The 26,831-nt window shown below is 47.7% G+C and overlaps 1 protein-coding gene across 4 annotated transcripts in view; it reads right to left on the bottom strand.

The window, feature by feature from the left end:
- MAPK8 (mitogen-activated protein kinase 8) overlaps positions 1-17,793 on the bottom strand; it is a 125,929-nt gene extending 108,136 nt beyond the window's left edge. For all 4 annotated transcript variants that reach the window (XM_077823111.1, XM_077823113.1, XM_077823112.1 and 1 more), the window contains exon 1: positions 17,698-17,793. The gene's annotated coding sequence lies outside the window, so the exon portion shown is untranslated. The remainder of the gene's footprint in view (positions 1-17,697) is intronic.
- Between the last annotated feature and the right edge of the window lie 9,038 nt (positions 17,794-26,831).

Below are 26,831 nucleotides of genomic sequence, written 5' to 3'. Positions count from 1 at the left end.
CTCTGGACGAGGGCTTAGAAGAGGGGAGGAGGGAATCATTGGTTCTGCAGCCATTTGTACTTCTCCTTCAAAGCATATTTACATCTGACAGGTAGTGGGGCACTGTCCTTTGCATATCATATCACCACCATTCCCTTTTCAACAGCTTCCTCATGGATTTCAGCAGCAGATTTGAAACTGCTGAAGTTAGAGGATACAATTGTACGACTTTTGAAAGATGGGTTCCAGGCTTTCTGGAAATGTACAGTGACAGTATTCGTTTTTACTTCTAGGAGTTGATACAGTTACCACAGAAATAATTCTGGAATTGAAGTGGGAGGTTGGGGGTAGGAAGGAAACAAAACAAGTTAATAATAATAAATTATGTGATTTTATGACCTGCCAGGCCGGGGCAGGTGCGGGGCGGAATGGTCTACACACATTCCACTGGAAGAGATTTAGCTTTCCCTTACAGTATACATTAGGAATCAGGACCCAAATCCGCACAAAAAGTCATACACAGGACTCATTTTACTGAGGTGTGTACCTGAGTGCTGTACTGGACAAGTTATATTGCCAAGCATCAGGGCTAATAATTAGGCTTAAAAAACTGTCACTGGTGGCTCTGTCTAGCAGTGCTTTTTAAAAATTTGTCCTACTATAGTCTTAAACTAATGAGCTTTCCCGGCACCTGACCAAATCAGGCCCACATGCACACGAAGTTTGAAGTTTTACAAGGAGGGCGTTAAGAGTTTATAGCAAAAACAAAAACCCAACACATTTCTTTATAAGCACTTTGATTTGATATCACAAAAAGTTGTCAAAAATTATTAAAATAAACTAAACACCACCATTGCTTTTGTTTAGAAAGAACACGAGAAATTTCAGAATAAAAGGATATTTTTATTCAGACCCACCCCACAGAACAGGACTTAGCCCTGGTCTACACTAGGACTTTAGGTCGAATTTAGCAGCATTAAATCAACGTAAACCTGCACCCGTCCACACGATGAAGCCCTTTATTTCGACTTAAAGGGCTCTTAAAATCGATTTCCTTACTCCACCCCGACAAGTGGATTAGCGCTTAAATCAGCCTTGCTGGCTCAAATTTGGGGTACTGTGGACACAATTCGACGGTATTGGCCTCCGGGAGCTATCCCAGAGTGCTCCATTGTGACCGCTCTGGACAGCACTCTCAACTCAGATGCACTGGCCAGGTAGACAGGAAAAGAACCGCGAACTTTTGAATCTCATTTCCTGTTTGGCCAGCGTGGCAAGCTGCAGGTGACCATGCAGAGCTCATCAGCAGAGGTGACCATGATGGAGTCCCAAAATCGCAGAAGAGCTCCAGCATGGACCGAACGGGAGGTACGGGATCTGATCGCTGTATGGGGAGAGGAATCTGTGCTATCAGAACTCGGTTCCAGTTTTCGAAATGCCAAAACCTTTGTCAAAATTTCCCAGGGCATGAAGGACAGAGGCCATAACAGGGACCAGAAGCAGTGCCGCGTGAAACTTAAGGAGCTGAGGCAAACCTACCAGAAAACCAGAGAGGCAAACGGCCGTTCCGGGTCAGAGCCCCAAACATGCCGCTTCTATGATGAGCTGCATGCCATTTTAGGGGGTTCAGCCACCACTACCCCAGCCGTGTTGTTTGACTCCTTCAATGGAGATGGAGGCAACACGGAAGCAGGTTTTGGGGACGAAGAAGATGATGAAGTTGTAGATAGCTCACAGCAAGCAAGCGGAGAAACCGGTTTTCCCGACAGCCAGGAACTGTTTCTCACCCTGGACCTGGAGCCAGTAACCCCCAAACCCAGCCAAGGCTGCTTCCTGGAACCGGCAGGCGGAGAAGGGACCTCCGGTGAGTGTACCTTTTAAAATACTATACATGGTTTAAAAGCAAGCATGTGAAAGGATTACTTTGCCCTGGCATTCGCGGCTCTCCTGGATGTACTCCCAAAGCCTTTGCAAAAGGTTTCTGGGGAGGGCAGCCTTATTGCGTCCTCCATGGTAGGACACTTTACCACTCCAGGCCAGTAACACGTACTCAGGAATCATTGTACAACAAAGCATTGCAGTGTATGTTTGCTGGTGTTCAAACAACATCCGTTCTTTATCTCTCTGTGTTATCCTCAGGAGACTGAGATATCATTCATGATCACCTGGTTGAAATAGGGTGCTTTTCTTCAGGGGACATTCAGAGGAGCCCGTTCCTGCTGGGCTGTTTACCTGTGGCTGAACAGAAATGTTCCCCGCTGTTAGCCACAGGGAGGGGGGAGGGTTGAGGGGGTAGCCACGCAGTAGGGGGAGGCAAAATGCGACCTTGTAACGAAAGCACATGTGCTATGTATGTAATGTTAACAGCAAGGTTTACCCTGAAAGAGTGTAGCCACTGTTTTATAAAATGTGTCTTTTTAAATACCGCTGTCCCTTTTTTTTCCTCCACCAGCTGCATGTGTTTCAATGATCACAGGATCTTCTCCTTCCCAGAGGCTAGTGAAGATTAGAAAGAAAAAAAAAAAAACGCACTCGTGATGAAATGTTCTCTGAGCTCATGCTGTCCTCCCACACTGACAGAGCACAGACGAATGCGTGGAGGCAAATAATGTCAGAGTGCAGGAAAGCACAAAATGACCGGGAGGAGAGGTGGCGGGCTGAAGAGAGAGTAAGTGGCGGGCTGAAGACAGGGCTGAAGCTCAAATATGGCGGCAGCGTGATGAGAGGAGACAGGAGTAAATGCTGAGGCTGCTGGAGGACCAAACCAGTATGCTTCAATGTATGGTTGAGCTGCAGCAAAGGCAGTTGGAGCACAGACTGCCACTACAGCCCCTGTGTAACCAACTGCCCTCCTCCCCAAGTTCCATAGCCTCCACACCCAGATGCCCAAGAACGCGGTGGGGGGGGGGGGGCCACCGGCCAACCAGCCACTCCGCCACAGAGGATTGCCCAAAAAAAAGAAGGCTGGCATTCAATAAATTTTAAAGTTGTAAACTTTTAAAGTGCTGTGTGGCATTTTCCTTCACTCCTCCACCACCCCTCCTGGGCTACCTTGGTAGTCATCCCCCTATTTGTGTGATGAATGAATAAAGAACGCATGAATGTGAAGCAACAATGACTTTATTGCCTCTGCAAGCAATGATTAAAGGGAGGAGGGGAGGGTGGTTAGCTTGCAGGGAAGTAGAGTGAACCAAGGGACGGGGGGTTTCCATCAAGGAGAAACAAACAGAACTTTCACACCGTAGCCTGGCCAATCATGAAACTGGTTTTCAAAGCTTCTCTGATGCATACCGCGCCCTCCTGTGCTCTTCTAACCGCCCTGGTGTCTGGCTGCGCGTAACCAGCAGCCAGGCGATTTGCCTCAACCTCCCACCCCACCATAAACGTCTCCCCCTTACTCTCACAGATATTGTGGAGCGCACAGCAAGCAGTAATAACAGTGGGAATATTGGTTTCGCTGAGGCCTAAGCGAGTCAGTAAACTGCACCAGCGCGCCTTTAAACATCCAAATGCACATTCTACCACCATTCTGCACTTGCTCAGCCTGTAGTTGAACAGCTCCTGACTACTGTCCAGGCTGCCTGTGTACGGCTTCATGAGCCATGGCATTAAGGGGTAGGCTGGGTCCCCAAGGATAACTATAGGCATTTCAACATCCCCAACGGTTATTTTCTGGTCTGGGAATAAAGTCCCTTCCTGCAGCTTTTGAAACAGACCAGAGTTCCTGAAGATGCGAGCGTCATGTACCTTTTCTGGCCATCCCACGTTGATGTTGGTGAAACGTCCCTTCTGATCCACCAGAGCTTGCAGCACTATTGAAAAGTACCCCTTGCGGTTTATGTACTCGCCGGCTTGGTGCTCCGGTGCCAAGATAGGGATATGGGTTCCATCTATGGCCCCACCACAGTTAGGGAATCCCATTGCAGCAAAGCCATCCACTATGACCTGCACATTTCCCAGGGTCACTACCCTTGATATCAGCAGATCTTTGATTGCGTGGGCTACTTGCATCACAGCAGCTCCAACAGTAGATTTGCCCACTCCAAATTGATTTCCAACTGACCGGTAGCTGTCTGGCGTTGCAAGCTTCCACAGGGCTATCGCCACTCGCTTCTCAACTGTGAGGGCTGCTCTCATCTTGGTATTCATGTGCTTCAGGGCAGGGGAAAGCAAGTCACAAAGTTCCATGAAAGTGCCCTTACGCATGCGAAAGTTTCGCAGCCACTGGGAATCGTCCCAGACCTGCAACACTATGCGGTCCCACCAGTCTGTGCTTGTTTCCCCGAGCCCAGAATCGGCGTTCCACAGCATGAACCTGCCCCATTAGCACCATGATGCATGCACTGGCAGGGCCCATGCTTTCAGAGAAATCTGTGTCCATGTCCTGATCACTCACGTGACCGTGCTGACGTCGCCTCCTCACCCGGTATCACTTTGCCAGGTTCTGGTGCTGCATATACTGCTGGATAATGCGTGTGATGTTTAATGTGCTCCTAATTGCCAAAGTGAGCTGAGCAGCCTCCATGCTTGCCTTGGTATGGCATCTGCACAGAAAAAAGGTGCGGAACGATTGTCTGCCATTGCTCTGACGGAGGGAGGGGCGACTGACGACATGGCTTACAGGGTTGGCTTCAGGGAGCTAAAATCAACAAAGGGGGTGGCTTTACATCAAGGAGTATTTCAGGCAGGACTTCACGGAGGGTTCCAATAAGAACTGGTGCACCTAAGTTATTGTTCTTATTTGAACAAGGAGGTTAGTCTGGCCTCTGATTGATACATGGCTAGATTTACCTTGCTGCACTTTCTCTGTGAGTGACTGCAGTGTGACCTAGAGGAATGAGTCCCCTAGACGGGGGGGGAAGCAAATGAGTACAAAACAAATCTGGTCTATTTCTTGTTTTGATCCACTCCATCTATCTTTTACATCTTTGGCTGGCAGCAGACAGTGCAGAAGGACTGCATGCCATCCACATCTCATGGCTGCCTGGCAGAAGATGATGCAATAGGACTGCTAGAAATCCGTATCGCCTGCCTGCTCACCATAAGACGGTTCAATAGGACTGACTGCAGGACTAAAGAGAATGACCTGGTTGAGTCACTCCAAATTTAGTCCCTGTGCCCATGTCTGCCCAGGCGCTCCTGGCCGATGTGGCCAGGAGCACCTCAGACATGAAGAGGACGGCTACCAGTCGTACTGTACCGTCTGCTGCCACAAGGCAATGGGTTGCTGCTACTGTGTAGCAATGCAGTACCACGTCTGCCAGCACCCAGGAGACATAGGGTGATGGTTACCTGAGCGGGCTCCATGCTTGCCATGGTACGGCGTCTGCACAGGTAACTCAGGAAAAAAAAGGCGTGAAATGATTGTCTGCCCTTGCTTTCACGGAGGGAGGAAGGGAACGGGGGCCTGATGATACGTATCCAGAACCACCCGCGACAATGTTTTAGCCCCATCAGGCACTGGGATCTCAACCCAGAATTCCAATGGGCAGCGGAGACTGCGGGAACTGTGGGATAGCCACCCACAGTGCAACACTCCGGAAGTCGACGCTAGCCTCAGTACTGTGGAAGCACTCCGCCAAGTTAATGCACTTAGAGCATTTTCTGTGGGGAGACACACACTCGAATATAGAAAAGGAGTACTTGTGTCACCTTAGAGACTAACCAATTTATTTGAGCATGAGCTTTCGTGAGCTACAGCTCACTTCATCAGATGCATACCGTGGAAACTGCAGCAGCTGCAGGTATGCATCTGATGAAGTGAGCTGTAGCTCACGAAAGCTCATGCTCAAATAAATTGGTTAGTCTCTAAGGTGACACAAGTACTCCTTTTCTTTTTGCGAATACAGACTAACACGGCTGTTACTCTGAAACCTGACACTCGAATATATAACACTGATTTCTAAAAAACCGACTTCTATAAATTCGACCTGATTTCATAGTGTAGACATACCCTTAGAATGGAAGCACCTCAGCCATCACAACGTTATCCCAATATATATGTTTCCATATACACATTATGGTCTTACTGCTTAAAAGCTAAATCTTGGTCTTATAGAGACATTAGTGACTACTGTACTGTATGCTGTAATGCTTTCTATAGTATGTTTAATTAAATAAAGAGACGTTGCCAGAGGTATGTATATGGCCTTTTAAAAAAAAAAAAAAAAAAAAACCACCACACACAAATCCATAATTACAGTGATTAGGCCTTCCAGCTGTGCTGTGGAATTAATGTTTTTCTCCTTGTTCATCTGAAACATGCACACTCAGGAGTTAGTATGTAGTATCACAACCATTAAGTAATTTAAAGTTGCATTTTCTGCTAATATCCATTATGGCATTAGTTTATGGTACCCAAGAGTAGGGGATGAATAAGCATTTAGTGTGGTTGCACATCAAGCTAGTTCTATGCAACTGCAAAAGTACAACAAAATAGGCAACACAAATGTGAGGATTAATCATTATACTGCTAAGTCTATATGCAATGAAGGTTGATTGAAATACAATATGGAACATTAGCAGTATCTTTGTCCAATAACCATTGGGGAAGATAAAAGCTTAGAAACACTATATTCTATTTTAAAACGTTAGAAAGATTAATGTATGTGACATACATAGTTTAGATAAATCAGTTGATCTCATACGCTGATGGAAGAGGTAGGCCGCACTATAACAAAACTTGTACACAGAAATAATAAACATCTTTCCCAAGCTTACAAAAAAGTTAAAAAAGGTAATGGTAACACCCGATAGACATTATTTTGTGATATCTTATACACATCAGCCACAGACCATTGTTAATGCTGAATACATTACATGAGGGTAGAGTAGTGGACTTAAGGTGAAGGATGCCAGTGTTCGGAGAATTTCTGGGTTTCAGTCTCTAGATAGTAAGATATATTATTGTTTGGATATCAGTGAGTTAAGTTTATAGAGCACTTTGGGATGAGTGTTATGTCACTGTAAAAAAAAAGTGTATAAGGAGAATTTATACAAGTTACATGCAAAAAGGACATACTTACTGTGCAAGAGGGATTTCAAATCACCACCCCGTCTTTCAGGTTCTGACAACTCTGTCACTCACTTTATAGGTACTTCAGCATTAGTCATGGATCTGTTCTATCTCCCAGACTCCATCAGCTCCAAATTCCCTCCTTTTGTAGTGGAGTCCTTCCAAATATGTTCCTCCTTCAGAAGGCTTCTTAAATTCTAGGGCAGCATCTGGGTCCTGCTCTAGGGTAGCCATTTTGGAAATAAATGGTCAACTGGAGCACTGTTCAGCTCCTTCCTTTATGATTCGAGCAATGGTTTCTAACTCCTGCCTGGAGGTTGGTATGCTTTGATATACTCATCCAGTCACCACATCGATTTTGCATCTAGCAGATCTTGTGCTTCAATTTTAAAAAAGCATCTAGCCCATCTGGTTGCAAAAATAACCTTGTTTATATGACCAGACAGTGCTGTTTTGCAGAGTCTACAGATACTATATGAAGCAACAGCACTGAAAGGTGTAAACTGTCCCATTTTTCTAAGTAAGGTGTTAATTCTGAAGCATAATGATGCTGGTTCAAACGTCAAAGTTAATATTTGCTGATTATTTCTGCAGAAACATCCAGATAACGTTAGCTGTGCAGAGAACATGAGAAATGTCTATTATTTTTGTGAAAATGTTTGACTCAGTTTACTCACTAGCTTTTGTACTGCTAACTACTTGAGAGCAAGGTATTAACTTCTTTCCAGAGACTAGGACATAATCAATGAATTGATTGGATGTGGGTCAGGTAGATATGTTTGGGTTGGGCGAATAGTCGACCAAGAATTGTGAACACGTGAATGCAGATACCTTGGAGATACAAGTGCCAGCCAAGGGGATCTGTTGGATGTAGATGGGCAATTATTCATCTGACCACAACCCCTTTCCCTCAGCTGAACCAGAGGGAGGAGCAATATACTTGAAAACAGCATGACTGTGACTTGAGACAAAGGACTAAAAGTCTTAGGAGACAGGGATAAGTAAACTGCTCTCCCAGCAGATGGGGTAATCCAAACCAGGACTGTTAGGTAAGGCTAGGGAGGTTTGCAGCAAGCAAAATGGAAAAAGACTGCCTAGGAAGGAGTACTGTGGAAAGGGATCTGGGGGTCACAGTGGATTGATCACAAGCTAAACAAGTGTTGCAAAAAAAAAAAAAAAAAGCAAACATCATTCTGGGATGTATTAACAGGAGTATTGTAAGCAAGACATGAGAAGTAATTCTTCCGCTCTACTCCATGCTAATTAGGCCTCAACTGGAGTATTGTGTCTAGTTCTGGGTGCCACATTTCAGGAAAGATGTCGACATATTGGAGAAAGTCCAGAGAACAGCAACAAAAATGATTAAAGGTCTAGAAAACATAACCTATGGGGCAAGACTGAAGAAATTGGGTTTGTTCAGTCTGGAGAAGAGAAGACAGAGAGGACATGACAACAGTTTTCAAGTACATAAAAGGCTGTTACAAGGAGGAGGGTGAAAAATTGTTCTCCTTAACCTCTGAAGATAGGACAAGCAGCAATGGGCTTAAATTGTAGCAAAGGTGGTTTAGGTTGGGCATTAGGAAAAACTTCTTAACTGTCAGAGTGGTTAAGCACTGGAATAAATTGCCTAGGGAGGTTGTGGAATCTCCATCATTGGGGATTTTTTAAGAGCAGGTTGGACAAACACCCTTCAGAGATGGTCTAGATAATACTTAGTCCTGCTTTGAGTGCAGGGGACTGGACTAGATGACCTCTTGAGGTCCCTTCCAGTTCTATGATTCTATGCAGTCTGCCTTTCAGGCAAGAGCAAAGAGGGACACACCTAACCAAGCAAGAAGAAGTTGGTGAGTGAGGGGAGAGAGATGCTTTTAGGCTTTGCTTTACTTTTTAATCCAATGTCCCTAAATACTGTATTCCAGCTGTTTTGAGAAGGCTGACCTGCATCACTGAAAACATCTGCTGCTTGCACAGCTCTCAAAGGCAAGTCTCCAACAAGGTCCGTGCTCATCTAGACCTGCTGATGGAGCTATGATGAAAAATTGGACTGCTGAAGCTAGGGACCCAGTCTCTGAGTAGTGGATTGGCTCACCACTTCAAGAAAGTAGAGGTCCCCAGGCCTAATCCTATGGGTATGCTCCCAGGAACAGTACATAAAGGTCAGAAGCAAAGCACATCCCATGGATCCGTGACAGGATGCAAGAGAGGTGAGGCACTAAATGCTCCTAAATAGAGTTTTAGAAGCTTAAAATGAAGTAAATAGAAGGGCTCTAACATGCTGTCTTTTCCCTCTAAGACTATCAATATTTAGCCCCAGCTTTCAACCAAATTTTCCACTAACTGTCCAGACAGCAACTAGCCATTCCTAGGCTTCTCTGCCCAGAAGGAAAACAAAGGGCAGAAACATCAGTGGTCTAAAGATCACCCTCCATCATTTTTTCTACTGTGAGCTGCTGAATGCAAGTTAACTTTATCAAAACCTTGATCCTGCAAAGGAATCTATGTAGACAGACCCCTATGCCCAAGCAGATGGAGGTCAATGCTGCTGTCACACCACACAAGTGTAAGGCCCTCCCGCTCTGTCATGGAACCCTCTGGAGTATAGAGGCTTAAAACGTTAATTTCTTCAGAGCCATATTCTACCCGCAATCTTTGATTGCAGAATCTTATTGGTAGCAATGAGAGGTCTGCTACAGATGGTGGAGGGTGGAATACTGCTGCCCCAGCCCAGGGGTCTTAAGTGTTCATTTGGTTTTCTCCACAGCATGACACCTCCGGCTAAGTCTGTACTTTCTCTTTTCCAGGTTGCTTGAAGCCTATACTTTTCAGGGTACCTTTTAAACTTATCCTATCTGGATTTAGGGATTGTGCCTTTTTGTTTGACTTTTTATGATGTATACAGGCATTCTGAAAGTTTTCAATGTGTTCTTTTTCCTGCTTTTATTATTATTTAACTTCAGAAATATTAGCAATGTTAACTCTGGTTTTACCGGAGAACTTCGTGGATGTCTCAAGGATGTCTATACTGCCGTGTGAAGCGTGACTGCAGCTCGAGCAGACGCATATGCAATAGCAGGGTTAAAATAGCCATGTAAATGTGGCAGCACAGGCTTTCAGCCTGGGCTGTACGTGCATGCTGGGGACCCTGGACATCTACTTTGTCTGAAGCCTGTGCTCTCACATCTACATGGCTATTTTTAACGGTGCTAGTGTGTGTGTCTACCTGAGCTGCAATCACACCTCACACTGCACTACAGACATCCCTCAGAGCATTGTGTGCTCTCACATCTTAACATTTCCTTTCTACTCAATGTTAATTGCTAAAGTTAAACAAGTTTTAACAGAAAAATAATTGAAACAAACCCAAAAGGCAAAGTTTAGCAGTCTAAAAATTCTGTTCTCAACTACTCAACCTTCACTCTCTTGTGATCTCATAGTTGAACTAATTCTCAAGTCATCATAGAATCTTCAAGGATAAATGAGACCTGAATTTCCAATAAAGAGTAGATATAAACAAAAAAAACCACAACCCAGGTAGTTTTTAGTGAACAAACCCTCAAGGCCCCCCCCCCTTTTTTTTTTTTTAAATAGATCATATGGAACATAATTTCAATTGTTTTTCCTTTGAAGGTGACCTTCCTGCTACCTTTTTACCAGTCTCAAACAAGGTGATATACAATCTTTGGGTTTTCTATAGTACCCAAGTCAAATATCAGGAGCTCTAAGAGCCATGCAGTGCCCAATTGTATAATGGCACTATACATCTGAAAACTGGCTAGCCAGCAACAGCTCTCACCCACATTCAACTTAAAGTAGATAGAAGGAGGGGAAAAACAACAAGCAGCTCTCAATACATTTGCATTTTACACAGATGGGAAGTTCTCACAGGAACATGCAAAGTCAAACAAACACCTCAGTTTTTAAGAGAGATAATAAAGACTGAGCATACAAACAGCACATTGGGCATACCCTACAGTTTCATGTTATAGTTCCCTTTAATTAAAAGGCATATCACCATCCAGAGCTGCAGTCATCAATATTTACCTCCAATAAATTGCAAGAACTGAACACTTCAAACCATCTTATTGTCAACATGCCCCCATGAACCACAGATTCAGATTCCAGTTGATAAACTGAGTCCCATATTTCATGCAAGGGGTGGGGCAAAGAGAGAGAGAAAGGTGGTGTCTCTAAAGTTATCTACTATGCATAGATATTAGAGGAAGAGATTAAATAAAGATGACTTGCCACTGGAATTCCAGTGGCAATCTTTCCCTGGAGAGAGGCCTTAACTATCAGTTTCTAAATATTATAAGATACCATTAAAATAAGCTATTATTAGTACTGTACTCCCTAGGAAGAATAAAAAATTTTAATTCTATTTATAGACAAGTTTCCTCATGATCTGGAACATTCCATAAAAACAATCTGGATCAATTTTAACTTTCTTCAATAGAGATAGATGAGGATGATGTAAACAGACACACAGGCACAAACTTCACATCCTAAAGATAACTATCACAAAAGCAAAGCAGCTTTACAAGGAGGAATTCTCTGCCTTTTCAAGGGTAGTTTACCCAAGATTTCCCTCTGATTGTTTCAAATATTTCCAAGTTTATTCGACTTCAGGGGCACATACTAACAACATGCCGAATTACCCTATAACTATTGCTCAAGTCTTGGGGCAAAAGAACTCTGCCAAAGCTTCTGGTGATTGTTACCTATTCTTAAATTCTAAGATTAACACGCTTCCAGTGAAGTTTTTGAAGACAAAGCAAATTAAAATGGCTCAGGATATTGGTAATGAGATAGGGAGTCCTTCACCACAAAGGCTGATCTACTCACAAAATTGCACTGATTTAACTAAGAGTGATTTTATACCAAGTTAGCTACATCAGTGCAGCTTTGTAGACAGGCAGCCATATCCATTTTAATCTGGTTTATATCGGTTTAGCTTCCATCAGCAAATTTACAGGTGTAAGAAACACACAGCCAGTTTTTGACTGGTGTAAACCCATGGGTTTGCACTGGTTCAGCTACATCAGTGAAAGTCCTCTGTACAGACAAGCCCTAAGTCATGAGCTCACATCTGTTCTAGGTCAATATTCAGTTCCCCACATGACATGAACAGGTGTTTCTCCCAGTACAAGTGACCACACTTTCAGTCTATGGTGGGATTAGAAAGCGAACACTTCTCAGCATTAAAGGGGGTTCTTCCATAACCCCACGGAGGTATACCAGCAGAATAGAGTAGTGCAGGGGGAAGTAGTGAGGCTGCCTATGGTACATCTGTCCCAAAGCATTCCAGAGACCACCAACCTCACATCTTTCACAAACACTAAATTCGCTGCTAAAAGAGAAGATTCGCAAGAGAGAACAATTGAGATTTCTGGCTTGCCAGACAATGCATTTAAAGAGGTAGTGTCAATTTAACTTTTAGCTCACACTTATGCAAAGACAACCAACAGAAGCATTCCCAATCTTAAAAAGACACATAAATGGAAACAGTTGCTTTTAACAAATAATTTCATGCAGTGTTTGAAAGCCTAATGTCCCAGTATTAAGAACACTGAGTGTAAACAATGTCATGGATTTTTCATTGTCCACGCTGAGATAAATGCAGAAGTAAACAAGAAGCATTCAGAGTTTCAATTGGATTTTTAAAATGTCTCTGTTTAATAACCAAAAGATATTATTAGTAACACAGCCAAAGAAATCTACTTAGAACATTATTTTGAATTAGTGTTCTTTTAACTCATTTTGAAGATGAAATATATTATACCCCTTCTTAAAAGGGCACCTAGGCCCCCAAAAAAGTCAGCAGCATAATTTGTCAAAGAATATACAGTACATTTCTACTCAACACGAGACCCCTCGATCACAACCTAGGAGAGAGAATTTCTAAGAGACAGTTTAGTATATTTCTCAACACACTACAAATAAGATGTTAAGAGAAAAAACATGTAATTTCTGTGGTACATGAACACAACACTATCTGATCATTCACTATCGGAAAGTTCAATGTGTACTCCACACATCTCGTGGAACAGTCTGTAAGAACTGAAAAAGTACTTATAGCTGAGAATCAAAGGTAGCAAACTGACATTGAACAATAAATGGAAAGAACTACAATCCCAAATGCTTCTATAACATTAACACACTGCTTAAAACAGCCACATCAAAAATCTAATCTCTGTAGCTGAAGAACTGCTGCAGAGGCGCATGCCATTAGTGACATGAAAGTATCTGAAACTTGGTATAAGTATTCCAGATGGAGAACCAAAACATTGTATAATACAGTCAAGGCTTTGTTATCCGGCATGTTGGAAGAATGGGGGGGTTCCGGTTAGTCAAAAATTCCGGTTAACGAAGAGTTATATTTACCAACGGAGGGACGGAGTTTGAGTGAGGGAGGGGGTTCAGGGCAGGGGGCTGGGGCAATGGAGGGGTTTCACGGTGCCAGATCCAGGCAGCGCTCACCTCCAGTAGCTCCCCACAAGTGGTAACACGTCCCTTGGTTCCTAGGCAGAGGTGTGGCCAGGTGGCTCTGTGTGCTGCCTCCGCGTGCAGGAGCTGCCCCCACAGCTCCCACTGGCTGCGGTTCCCGGCCAACGGGAGCTGTGGAGCCTGCGCTCGGGGCGGGAGCAGTGCATGGAGCCCCTGTGGCCGTTCCACTGCCTAAGAGAAGAAGGGACGTGTCGCAGCTTCCGGGGAGCCACGTGGAGCCAGGTAGGAAGCCTGCCAACCCCGCGCCAACCAGACTTTTAATGGCAACCCTACTGAAGATTTGTATTGGGAGATATCAGAAATGCCAAATTCTAGAGCTTTCCAATTGGTACAGTGCCAGATAACACAGCTTTTACCGTATAATGATTAAATTTGTTAAAATAAGATACCTGACCTTATAAGCAAGTCCACCTACTGGATTTACTAAATAAACTGTACCTGCATTTCTAAAAAACTTCAAAAGCACTGCTCCCTAAAATTAGCAAGTTTGACAAACCATACTTTTTCCTAGAAAATCCTTTTGTGACTTTTTTAAGACTCATTTTCCTACTCTGGAAAGTGAATCTAAAAAATAGCATTGTGAAGTTTAACATTTGGTCTCTCTCATCAACTCCAGTTCAAATTTGGTCAGTATACAAAAACAGATTTCTCCCCCCCAAAACTGCCGACTCTGAAAACTGATCTGGAATCTGAAAGCCAAGCTGGGTTCCTTCTGGCTCCTGAATCATCAGCAATGAGGATTCTACAATCAGAAATCTGGTTAGCAATTCTGTCAGTGATGATGCACAAACCAGAAGTGAATCCTGTTCATCCTACCACTGCTGAATTGGCTCTCCAGGGCCAACAGGAGTAAAATCTTATTAGCAGCAAAAAGCAAGACTATATGGTTTTGAGTATGCACAGGATGCAGATTTACCACATAAGATGCTGCCCTTTTTGCCCTATAGTCCTTCTTAAAAGACTATAATCTCATTCTGAAAAACGACTTGTGCATTTCCAAAATTTTAGATCTCCATTGTCCATTCTTCCACCCCACTCTCCACACTTCAGGGTAAACTGATATTTATTCCAAACATTTTGAAGTTAAACAACTCTGTCAGAACTTAGAGACAATCATGCTATGGTACCTGCTAACAAAGACAGAAACAAACTCTCACTCCAATACATTCAGTGAGAGAAACAGGACACTCAGAAAGATGTGTTTGGATGAAATGGAATCAGTTATTAAGTTTTGTGTATGTGAGTTTGTATCAAATACAATCTACATCCTTCAGACCTCATGCTTTTTCAGGAAAAAGTCACTTCTCTGAAATATCTCAGAGTCCGTCCCCAGAAGCCAAACTCCATGCCCGGACATTTCCTCCATCATCACAAACAGGTTCCCTAATCACCCTCTCCCTACATGTGTAAATCGCACTGCTTAACATATGAGAAACTAGACTGGACACCAAACTAGTAAGTGTACAATAAAAATCCTGCACTAAATTCACCACTCTGCCAGTACAGGGCCTCACCTGTGAAGAAAACAAACAGTTTAAAATACATATACATACGAAGAAAAATGTATTGCTCTACGCATTAGAACTTACTTGATAGAAACACTGAAGAGCGCCACTAGATTCAGATGTGAGAAAAATAATTTAAGATGGCTGCCTCCATTGACTGAGATCAAAACAGAGGCATAGGCATATTTGAATTTCATCAGCTGTGTCTTTGTTATTATATATTCTTCTTCATGGAACGTACAATTTGAGGGGTCTAAAAAGTCATTGAACTCACTTTTTGTTAGTACCCTTAGCTAGGAATTTGACCCAATATTCCTTCAGGCTACAATCTGAATTAATTCTAAATAAATTCAATACTTGAGTGTGCACCAGTTTATGTAAACAAAATAAATCATGCTACAGAACTGTTTTAAACACCCGATTCATCCAAAGAGGAGGCATTTGCCTGCAACTCTGAAAATTAAACTAGTTTTTCAATGAATTAATCGCAGACTGTTACCAAAAGTAATCTCCAAACCTGTAAACAAAACCAAGCTGTAATACAAGCTTGAAAAACTCTGCTCCCACACTTGCCCTAGAGCAATTAATTTCTTTAGATGGGTGAGTAAAACATCATTTGTGTTTACATAATTATGGTCAGGCTAGGTAAGCAGATATTCTGCCATGGCTGACAAAATATTCATAATAATTTTGCAAGGCCCCTCTATAAAACACTGAAATTCAGCAAGACTGTATAAACCCAACTATGCCACCATAATTGGGAAGAAACAAGGCTTGTGGGATTCACATTTGCAGTTTATTAACAGACACCAGTTAACAAACTCTTACACTTTGTATTGATGGAACCACTGCACAGAGAAATCTGAAGAAATGAGAAGCTTTCACGAAAGCTTATGCTCAGATAAATTGGTTAGTCTCTAAGGTGCCACAAATACTCCTTTTCTTTTTGCGAATACAGACTAACAGGGCTGTTACTCTGAATTCTGACACTAGGAGAGATAAAGAGAAGCTAGAGGAGGGCAACAGAAAAGCTGCAAACAAACACTTCACTCACTTTTGACAAAAAGTATCAGGATTAAAATGCAGAAGAGACAAAAAATATTGCCAAACTCCCTAAGCAGCTGTCTTTGGAGGTCAAATATCTCAGAGGAACAAAAAGGCATTTTTTCAAAAGCAGTGATTTGGAATGTTGTTACAGATCTCATTCACTTCAAACTGCTGCACTCTTCAGCAACTCAAGCCTCTTTCCCCAAAAAAGCTTACAATAAAATATGAGTAGGTTTGGATAAAAAATAATTATCTGTACTGTAAATGTTGATAAATGCTGATTTTACTGTAGACAAAGAAACCAAAGATACCTCCAAAATTTACAGATATGCCAAGTAAGAAAAATGCTGCTTGAGAACTTCTTAGAGTTTGACTTAAGAATGTTTACTTTGTAGATTCTGGTGTGATGTTGACAGTTTGTGTTTTAATGGCTATAAAACTATAACTTTTTGAATCTCAATGTCTACAGTTATTAAATTATTGTCTGACCAGCCTCCACCATTTCCCACAACTGCAAACATTTAAATCGACCAAAACAAATACTTTAAAATAAAATTTATATTATTTGTCAAAATTATTTAAAAAATTAAAATTAAATTCTGCCAAGCCTACATTTCAGGCAGGTATGTAAGATGAGAGAAGATCCTTCCACAGCTTGAGCTTGGGTTACCTTGTTCCCAAGGAGAAAAGTCCCTCTGGTGTGCATTGTGCCTAATGCTTGTACTGCCAAACCAACAAAGAGATATTCCTCCTCTCTCTCCCCCCTGCAAACATATCCCCATTTTTTGTATAGCTCTCCTGATCCCCAGTATGTCACCCAGCCCCAGTGCAACAACAACCCAGAACAGCTGTGGAGAGCCATCCCCCTGCTACTGATTAATGTATAAAATTCAAGAGGGGTGTAAGGTGCTGAACAGATGATGAAGGTCCCTGAATCAAAGGCTGACAACAAGAACCCCATGTGTACAGACCCCGGCCTCTGGTACCCCTTCTTCCCACCACTGTCCTCTATATCTCCTCTTTCACCCCACTGTGATCACTTCTCTCTCCAGCTGCCCCCACTATTGTTACTGCAGCCCCATAAGAACCAAACATTATTGCACCCCTCGCATGCACCCCACTAGCTGCCCCGCCCCAAAAAGCCATTGGACCTATCCCTTTCCAGCCGCCACTCCCCCCCAACAACAACCAAATATTATTCCACCCCCTTGCAACGTACCCCCACTAACTGCCCCTGCCCCAAGGCCCATAACATCTATCCCTTCCAGTTGCCTCCTCCCTCGTAAGCCAAATATAATTGCATTCCTCCCCATTACATGCATCTCCACTAGCTGCCCCTCCCCCACGGAACCCCCCCAGCTGCCCCCACCAGAACATTATTGCACCCCGTCCCGCTGCCCCTCCCCCAAAGACCCACACACTGACCCCATACCCCCGCCCCCACAGAGCCCTGTGCTGGCGCCGCACCCCTCCCCCAGCCCGGAATCGCGGCCCCGCCTCCCCTTCTCCAACCCCAGATCAACAAAAACATCCACAGAGCGGCCGGGTCAGGCCCACCCCCCGCGCCGGGCCGAGCCGAGCCGAGCCGGGCCGGGCCGGGCTTCCCCGCGGCCCCAGCCCTGGGACAGGCCGCAGCCCCGCACTCACCGCTCCGCCGCCTCCTGCCTCAGCTGCGGCCGCTGAGTAACAAGCCGGGGCCGGGCCGCGCGCAGAGACGCAGCGCCCCGCCCCCTGCGCCGCCGGCCCGCGGGGGAGGAGGGAGCGGGAGCTTCTCCTCCCCCGGCCCTGAGGCAGTCTGGCCCACAGGCTCCGTGTGCTCCCCCACGGGACAGCCCCCCAGCTCCGCGTGCCCCCCCCCGGGACAGCTTCCCCGCTCTGTCTGCCCCCCGCACCCCCCCGCTCCGGGCTGACCCGGGACAGCCCCCTTACCCCGTGTGCCCCCCCCATAGCATGCCCCCCCGGGATAGACCCCCCCCGCTCTGTCTGCCCCCCGCACCCCCCAGCTCTGTGCCGCCCCGGGACAGACCCCCCCCGCTCCGTGTGCCCCCCGCATGTCCCCCCGGGACAGCCCCCCCAGTCCATGTGCCTCCCTGCATGCCCACCCCAGGCCAGCCACCCCAGGCCGTGTGCCCCCTCTCATGCCCCCCCGGGACAGCTTCCCCGCTCTGTCTGCCCCCTGCACCCCACCGCTCCGTGTGCCTCCCCGCATGCTTCCCCGGACAGCCCCCCCCCCACCCCGTGTGCCCCCCGCATGCCACCCCGGGACAGCCCCACCCCACCCCGTGTGCCCCCTGCATGCCCACCGGGAAAGCTTCCCCGCTCTGTCTGCCTCCCGCACCCCTCACTCTGTGTCCCCCCAGGACAAACCCCCCTCGCTCTGTGTGCCTCCCACATGCCCTCCAGGGACAGCCCCCCAGTCCGTGTGCCCCTCGCATGCCCCCCGGAACAGACCCCCCCAGCTCCGTGTGCCCCCGACAGATTCCCCTGCTTCGTGTGCCCCCCCGCACAGCCTTCCCGCTCTGTGTGCCCCCGCATGCCCCCCCAGGACAGCCCTCCCCATACCACATGGCCCCCAGGACAGCCCCCCCGTGTGCCCCATGGGACACTCCCGCTTCATGTGCCCCCCGCACGACTCCCCGGGAGAGCCCCCCCCACTCAATGTGACCCCGCATGCTCCTCCCGGGACAGCCCTGCTCCATGTGCCCCCCCCGCGTGCCTCCCTGCACACCCTCCCCGCTCTGTGTGCCCCCGCGTGCCCCCCCGGGACAGGCCCCCCTCCGTGTGCCCCCCACATGACCCCCAGGACAGCTCCCCACGTGTGCCCCATGGGACACTCTCGCTTTGTGTGCCCCCCGCACACACCCCCGGGACAGTCCCCCCACTCCGTGTGACCCCATATGCTCCTCCTGGGACAGCCCCGCTCCGTCTGCTCCTGACAGATTGCCCTGCTTCGTGTGCACCCCCGAGATACCCCTGCTCCGTGTGCTTCTCCCGCTCCGTGTGTCCCCCCACACACCTGGGACAGCCTCCCCGCATGGCTCCCAAGAAACCCCTGGCTCCATGTGGCCCCCTGAGACACCCCCACTCCATGTGCCTGCTCTGTGTGCCCCCCATGTGTCCCCTACACGGCCCCCTGAGACAGACCTTCCTGGATTCGTGTGCCCCCCGACTGATCCCCCTGCTCCATGTGACCCCCACAAACATCCCGGGACAGCCCCCCCACTCCGTGTGTCTCCCAGATGGCCCCCTGAGACAGACACTCCCCCCAGCTCTGTGTGTCCCCCCTGCATGGGACAGATGCACCTGCTCCATGTGCCCCCCACATGCTCCCCAGGACAGCCCCCACTCCATGTGCCCTTTTGCATGGCCCCCCAGAGAGATCCCCCCCACTCCATGTGCCCCCTGTAGGCCCCTCAAGACAGCTCCCCTGCTCCATGTGCCCCCTGCATGGCTCCCTAAGACTCCATGTGTCCCCTCTACCCGGGACAGCCCCCCACTCCATGTGCCCCCCTGCATGGCCCCCCAGACAGATCCCCCCACTCTGTGTGCCTCCCCCTGCATTCCCCCTGGCCCAGGACAGCCTTCCCCGCTCTGCGTGCACCTCCACACACACCCCAGGATAGCCCCCCCCACTCTGTGTGCCCCCTTTCATAGACCCCCAGGACATCCCTCCTGCCTCCGTGTGCCCTCCCGCACAGGCCCCCAGAACAGCCTCCCCCACCCCCAGCTCCAGGTGCTCAACCGCACACAGCCCCCCGGCTCTGTATGCCCCCCATGCCTGGGACAGACCCCATCGGCTCCTCCTCCCTGCCCTGGCAGGCCCCCCAAGACATACCCCTTCGACTTCATGTGCCCCCCTGGGACAGACCCTTGCTCTGTGTGCTCCCGCAGCCCTGCCCCACCAGGTTAGTTCCCCTGTGCTCCATGTGCCCCTCCCACTGGACAGCCACGGCACCAGACCCCCGCTCCATGCCCCCTGGACCAGACCCCCTAGTTCCATGTGCCCCAAACAGGAATCAGCCCCCCCCCTCAGCTCCGTGTGCCTCTCAACACGGATCAGTCCCCCATGCTAAGTGTTCCTCCCCCAACAGGGACCAGCTCCAAGGGTGACCACCTTTGTTGGATGGAAATAAGGGAAAACCACATCAAAGGTAAGGGACAAAGCTTTGTTTTAAGGGATGTTTTAGGGAAATACCATTTCCCGTAGCACAGCAGGTATTTTTTGGGCATGTGTACATTTCCTCTGCCCTCAAACATACAGTGCAGTCATCATAAGCTTATTTAAAATGGTACTTACCTGTTTGAAAACATTTCAGCACATCTTTGTGGGTTTTTTTATGTCAATTCATAAAACTCTTTACATGTCCAATCAAAATTAACGTTAACTTGAAGTTCAGCTTTAACAGCTTCAATATTTAGCAAGTTTCTGCAGTCTCTCCATATCTGTGTATCAAGGAAAATATTCTTTCCACTGCTGCATTTGAGGTTGGAATGAACATAATAAATTCCACAAATTTTAAGAATTTGGGAGAAGAATAAGCAGGCTACCATAGTTCAAAGCCCTGTCCTTTCCCCTGCATACGGTACTCACTGAATCTTTTTTGCAATAAAACATAGCAGTGCTGCCCGTGGTTAGTATTTGCTGTTTACTTAGCCATTCATGAACCTTTCCCTTTCCAGAAGTTTTCTAAATCAGTCCTAGCATTTCCTTACCTGTGTTACAAGTGCAAAACCAAAGGGCCAGGGTGGAAAAACTTCTGAATATTTAATGTTTTAACAGCCAAAGTGTCAAATGTGAAGCAACATCCATGATCTTTATTTTAGGTGTGCAATTCAGCATAGTCTTAGGTGAAGCTTTTTTTATTTTTATTTTTTAGCTTTGTGGTTAGTTTTTATTAAAAGACCATGTTTCTTCAGGCTGAATTCTATGCTGAAAACAAGCTTCGATCAACATTTATATGGCTTAGTGCTCATCTGCACAGATCAGATTCGGCCTTCCCTTACTTGTGACAAATCAATGAAATGAGGGAGTCAAGGAATGTCCCTTAAGATAAGGGACAGGTGGTCATAAGAACGGCCATACTGGGTCAGACCACAGGTCCGTCTAGCTGAGTATCCTGTCTTCTGGCAGCGGCCAATGCCAGGTGCCCCAGAGGGAAAGAACAGAACAGGTAATCCTACCAGACCCCCCCAATCTCAGTGTGTTGATTGGTTAGTAAGACTGACAGAGAACCAATTTAAAGGAATGTCCCCCTACCTGCATCTATCATCGGGGTTTGTTGTCAGACACTTAAAAAAAATAAACCAACTAGGATGTGTGAGTGTAAACAACCAAGGTATTTATTAAACCATCAACAGGTCTAAACAAGGTAAACCAGAGGTGAACCAAATGAATAGGAACACAGGTAAAGCAAGGACCCTCACAACAGGTGATATAAAGGTAAGTACAGGACCAGTAGTATGTTGACTGTGACTGGGGGTAAGTTCCCTCCCCTAGGACGGGACCCAGATAAGAGGACTCTCGAGACGACAGGACAGCTCCGGACTCCATCCAGGTAGGTGGTTTCCTGCCTTTCAGTAAAAAGGGCAGGAAACTATACCTCAGGAGGGCGAAGAAGGGCAGCCAAGCTGGATTCCTAGTTATTGTTTGGGCATTTCAAGATGGTGCACCTATGATGTTAAGCACCGAAGTTTTCCCCCTACATTCCCCTCCTTGCCAGTGAGGGACCCTATATTGGGAGTTCCGATGCCGGCACAGAGTTACATGGGGGCACACCTTGACTTGTGCCTCAGTTTACCAAACTTATGTTGCGACCACCTGCATTGCGCTAGATACGGTACAAACATTACAAATTGTAACACAAACAAAACAAACAAGGCGTGTGCAAGCAAATGCCAGGCATCCACCACTTTGGTGGGGTCGGAGAACAAAGATCTCCACCATCTGCTGGTTGAGGCTGATTTTTTAACCCTTTTTAGGACTGCTTCAATTTGATTGGACGAGTGGTGGACGGTGATTAAGGTAGAGCTACCCCGTTCCATCACTTCAAATGCCTAGTCAGCTCAGGATGCTCCATTAGTTGACTAGTGAGTGAAGTATTAAGGCCCAAACTGAAAGGTTCAACATGGTCATACTTGTAAAATGAAGTCTTGATGTTTCTGGATGTCATTTGCTCTGACTGAAAATCAATATCACATCCCTTAATCATCAACACAAAGCATAAGCACAAATTTGAATACACATTATTGTTGATGGCATTAAATGTGTTTACCACCAGAGACTTACAGGTACTGTGGAGACATACACAGTTGTCATTGATCACCACCACCTGAGAATGTTCTGGTGTCTTGGGCTGTAGCTCGTAATGACACCTGCCTTCATCTGTGCTTAGACAAGTGTGCTTCCCTAGGAATACCTCCGATGGACATAGGTACCCCTGATTATCTTCCCATAAGCACAAGCTGACATCTACCACATGATAGTCTGTCCCTTCTCGGATTACCCAGTGGGGGAGAGCGGTAGGCATCATAATGATGCCATTTGCTATGATACCAAGAGGGAGCAGCGAATGTGCCCATTGGACAGTGCTGTTCATAATTGTTAAGACTCGAGCTGTGACCACCTTTGCGTCCAGGTTGTACGCAAAGTCAAGGAGCTTCCACCAGGCATGATGTTCAGCCTCAAATGGAAAGACATCCTTATGCATGATGTTCCTCAGTTCTATAGATAGGGTTCCTTGAAAGCCTGCCCTAAGGATACCGCTGGACACAGTTTGTATCCATCCTTTTACCTTGGTATAAGCAAGGGCCCAAGACAGGTTACCTTGTAGACCTTCGACACCCTGCAGGATCCTGGTGGAGTCCTGCTTTTAGGCATGGTACCAGTCCTTGATGACGGTGGACAAGTCGTATCCAAGGTCACCAATCTTATTAAGGGCCTCAGAAAGGGTCTGGTTTAATGCGGCCACTTTCCGACCTAAATTGCTAACTCTACGGCTAGGGACCCAATTTCTATGGAGCTTACAAGCCCAAGTCCAGCTCCAACTCCTCCCATGATCTTAGCGGCAAGGTCTCATCTCCCACAATCTCGGTACCTGGGCTCCGTACCTCGAACCCAAGCTTCCCAACCTAGCACTGCAGATCTTAGAAAAGGCAAGCATTTAAGTTCCATGCTGCTGACTAAAACCTGCAGACTGACGCTGACTCTCTTGACGGAATACCGAGGGTCTGAGATGACGAGACATCTAAGTTCTCATTTACCACTATGGTCTGATGTGACTGATCTGTGGGCAGGGGTGGCAGGTTTGTAGAAATTTTGGTGGTGCCCAGAACCCACCCCCAAACTCCACCCCTCACCTGCTTAAGGCTCTGGGAGGGAGTTTGGGTGCAGGGAGGAGGTCTGGGGTTCAGGCCCTGGGCTGGGGCAGGGGATTGGGGTGCAGGACAGGTGAGAGGTTGGGCTCTGGAAGGGAGTTTGGGGGGGGAGGAAGTCTGGGGTGCAGGCTCTGCGATGGAGTTTGAGTGCTGGGTGCAGGCTCTGGGGGTGAAGGAGGGGGTGAGGCGTGTAGGCTCTGGGATGGAGTTTGGGTGTAGGCTCTGGGCTTGGGCAAGGGGTGCGGGTACAGGTTCAGGAGGGGGTGAGAGGTGCAGGGGGTTCAGGAGCGGGTGAGGGGTGCAGGCTCTGGGAGGGAGTGCGGAGGGCTGGGGTGCAGGCTCTGGGCGGGATTTGGGGGACAGGAGAGGGTGTGTGGGAAGGGGGTGGGGGTGCAGGCTCTGGGACGAAGTTTGGGTGCTGGGTGCAGGCTCCGGGCTAGGCCACGGGGTGGGGGTGCAGGATGGGGTGCGGGGTGCAGGCTCCTGGACAGAGTTTGGGTGCTGGCTCTGGGCTGGGAGTGGGGGTGCAGGCTCTGGAATGGAGTTTGGGTGTAGGCTCTGGGCTTATGCAAGGGGTGGGGGTACAGGTGGGGGTGAGCAGTGCAGGCTCTTGGAAGGAGTGCGGAGGGTTGCGGTGCAGGCTCTGGGAGGGAGTTTGGGGGCAGAAGAGGGTGTGTGGGAAGGGGGTTGGGGTGCAGGCTCTGGGATGGAGTTTGGATGCTGAGTGTAGGCTCTGGGCTTGGGCAAGCGGTGGGGGTGGGGGTGAGGAGGGTGTGAGGGGTGCAGGCTCTGGGACAGAGTTTGGGTGCTGGCTCTGGGCTGGCGATGGGGGTGCAGGCTCTGGGAGGGAGCTTGAGGATAGAAGGGGGTGCAGGCTCTGGGAGGGAGTTTGGGGATGGGAGAGGGGGAAATTCACCTTTCTCTGGCTACCGCAGTCCTGCACGTCCCAAATTCCCCCCACCTCCTCTTCTCACCCCACTGCCCCCTCCCACCTGTCTCCTATTCCCCCCAAGGCCACCACCTCACCTTACATGTGCTTCTTCTACAGGGTCCAGGCACCACATGAGTGCCACGCCTGCGTGGCTCCACTAATTAGATGGGTGGCCCTTCATTGTGTTATGTGCAGCCGTGCACCTTAGAGGGAACTATCCATTGACCACCTGAATGGCTGAATGGTCCGCGGGCCACAGTTTGAGAACCTCTGATCTAGAGGCTTTGGCAGAGTCCTTCCAGTGAGCCTTTACTTTACACAGGACTGTGTTTCCCTTGCAGTTGGAAGCCAGCTCCCATGCACATCTCAGGTACGCTGCGTATTTGATTGGCTTTCCATTGGCAGATCTCATGCTCCGCTGCATCCAGATGGGCATCCACGATGTAAGTGCTGCTTGCACCACCCATTCTGAGTTGGAACAGATGCACAGGTGCTTGCTCCTGTCCCCCTCATACAGTATTGTTACTATGGCCACCACTTCCTCAGCTTGTGCTGAATGGGGCTTGACAGTTCCTTGCAGCACTCGCTGGGAAGAGGGCTGAAAAGCAGCATACCCACTTCTTGGGTGGCCATCCTGGTAATAGTAACTTCCATCCACAGCCCAGATGGTTAAACCCTGCTTCTTTGCCTTACTGTAGCTGGGTTCGATTCGGAAAGGTGACATGATGACTGGGTCCAGTGCTGGAAGTGGGCACTCATGTTCCTGGCCTTCGGTCTGCAGTGCATACAGTAGTATGCTCAACTGGGGTGATCTCTGCACTGTGATGTCTTTATTCAGGAGGTTGAGGGTCCAGTTGGCCAAACGAAGGGATGACACCCTTTCCTCGTTCACCCAACCAGAGAGGACGTACCTTACTGGGGTGTAGGAAGTCCTGAGGATGATGGGGGACATTCCCACCAGGTACTCCCAGTGGCTGAGTGTCCAAACTAAGGTGAGTACCTCCCGCTGGCAGGCACTGAACTGCCTCTCAACTTCACTCATGACTCTGGAGCCATAAGCCACCGGCTGCAGCCTAGTCCCCTGATTCTGCAAGAGGACTGCGCTGATGCCACTATCAGATGTTCCCAGTTGCAAATAGTAGGGACAATCGGTTTAGGGTAGGCTAAGGCCGGTGCTTTGGCCAGAGCCTGCTTCAGCATGGTGAAAGCCTGCTGATGGCTTTCCTCCCATTGCCACTCCTGCTCCTTCCAAAGTAACTGGTATAGTGGCTTAGCTGACTCTGCATACTTGTCAATAAACTCCTTTGAGCAACCAGTGAGCCCTAGGAAGGACTGGAGGGCTGATACATCATGTGGGACTGGGAGCTTGCAGATCAGCTCCACGCACTGCTGATCCAGCCTCTGTCCCTCCGGATGCAGATGGATTCCTAGTAAGTTACAGTGTCCAGAGCCATCTGGGCTTTTGCTGGGTTTACAATAAGGCCCGTCTCTTCTCCTGGATCTTCCCCAGGGCCTCTTCCAGTATATCCAGGTTCTCTTCCCTGGTTGGGATCAGTGTGCTGTCCACATAGCTCAGAGTACTACACCAATTCGTCAGGGACTTCCACACAATGGAGCACAGGGCCAACACAGAATGATGGCAGATGGAAGGAGCGTTGTGTAGCCCCTGTGGAACCCTGGTAAAAGTTAGTTGTCTGCCTTCATATGTGACGGCAAACTTGTGCATTGATGACTGGTGTAGAGGGATGCTAAAGAAGGCGTTGGATAAGTCCAGGACTGACAAGCACTTGGAGCCTGTTTAGATCGCTGCCATAATCTCATTGTATTTTGCCACTACCAGGGCCAACCTAGGTGTAACTTGGTTGAGCTCCCAATAGTCGACAGTCAAGCACCAAGTCTTCTGGTCTACCTTCAGAATGGGCCAAATCAGAGAATTGCACAGACTCTCCAATTCTATGAGCCCCCCTTGCTGCAAAATGGTCTCGATGGTTGGCTTCAGGCCTTCTGCAGCTGCAGCAGGGTATCAATATTGTTTTAACGGCTTTGGATCCAGGCCATCCACCCGGACCTCAGCGTTGATCCTGCCGCACTGGAGGTTGTTGCTGGCAAACACTCCATAATGCTTCTGAGCTATAGCAGACACATCGGCTTCTCACTCGAGCTTTTCGATGTCCTCAGGTGCTTTGAGGGCTGCGACTCAGTGAGACACCTCAGTTACCCCATATTGATCACAGTCTGCTGCTTGGAAGAATTGGCCATTGGGAAGATCCACGATGACCCTTAATTGTCGCATAAGATCCCTAAGATCCCTTGGCCACCCAAACATTGGATACCAAAGGTGATCTCAATGACCAAGTCCTTAATCTTACAGGTCACTGGAATGGTAAAGGAAACAGTGTTGTTGCCCCCTGCAACACCCTTCCAATACCTTAGTGTCTTGAACGGGAATTATATTTATAATGGGGTCTCTCTCCAA

This window comes from Eretmochelys imbricata, chromosome 7, assembly GCF_965152235.1.
Source record: "Eretmochelys imbricata isolate rEreImb1 chromosome 7, rEreImb1.hap1, whole genome shotgun sequence".
Classification (NCBI taxonomy): Eukaryota; Metazoa; Chordata; order Testudines; family Cheloniidae; genus Eretmochelys; species Eretmochelys imbricata.
This window is presented reverse-complemented; position numbering and strand designations above follow the sequence as displayed.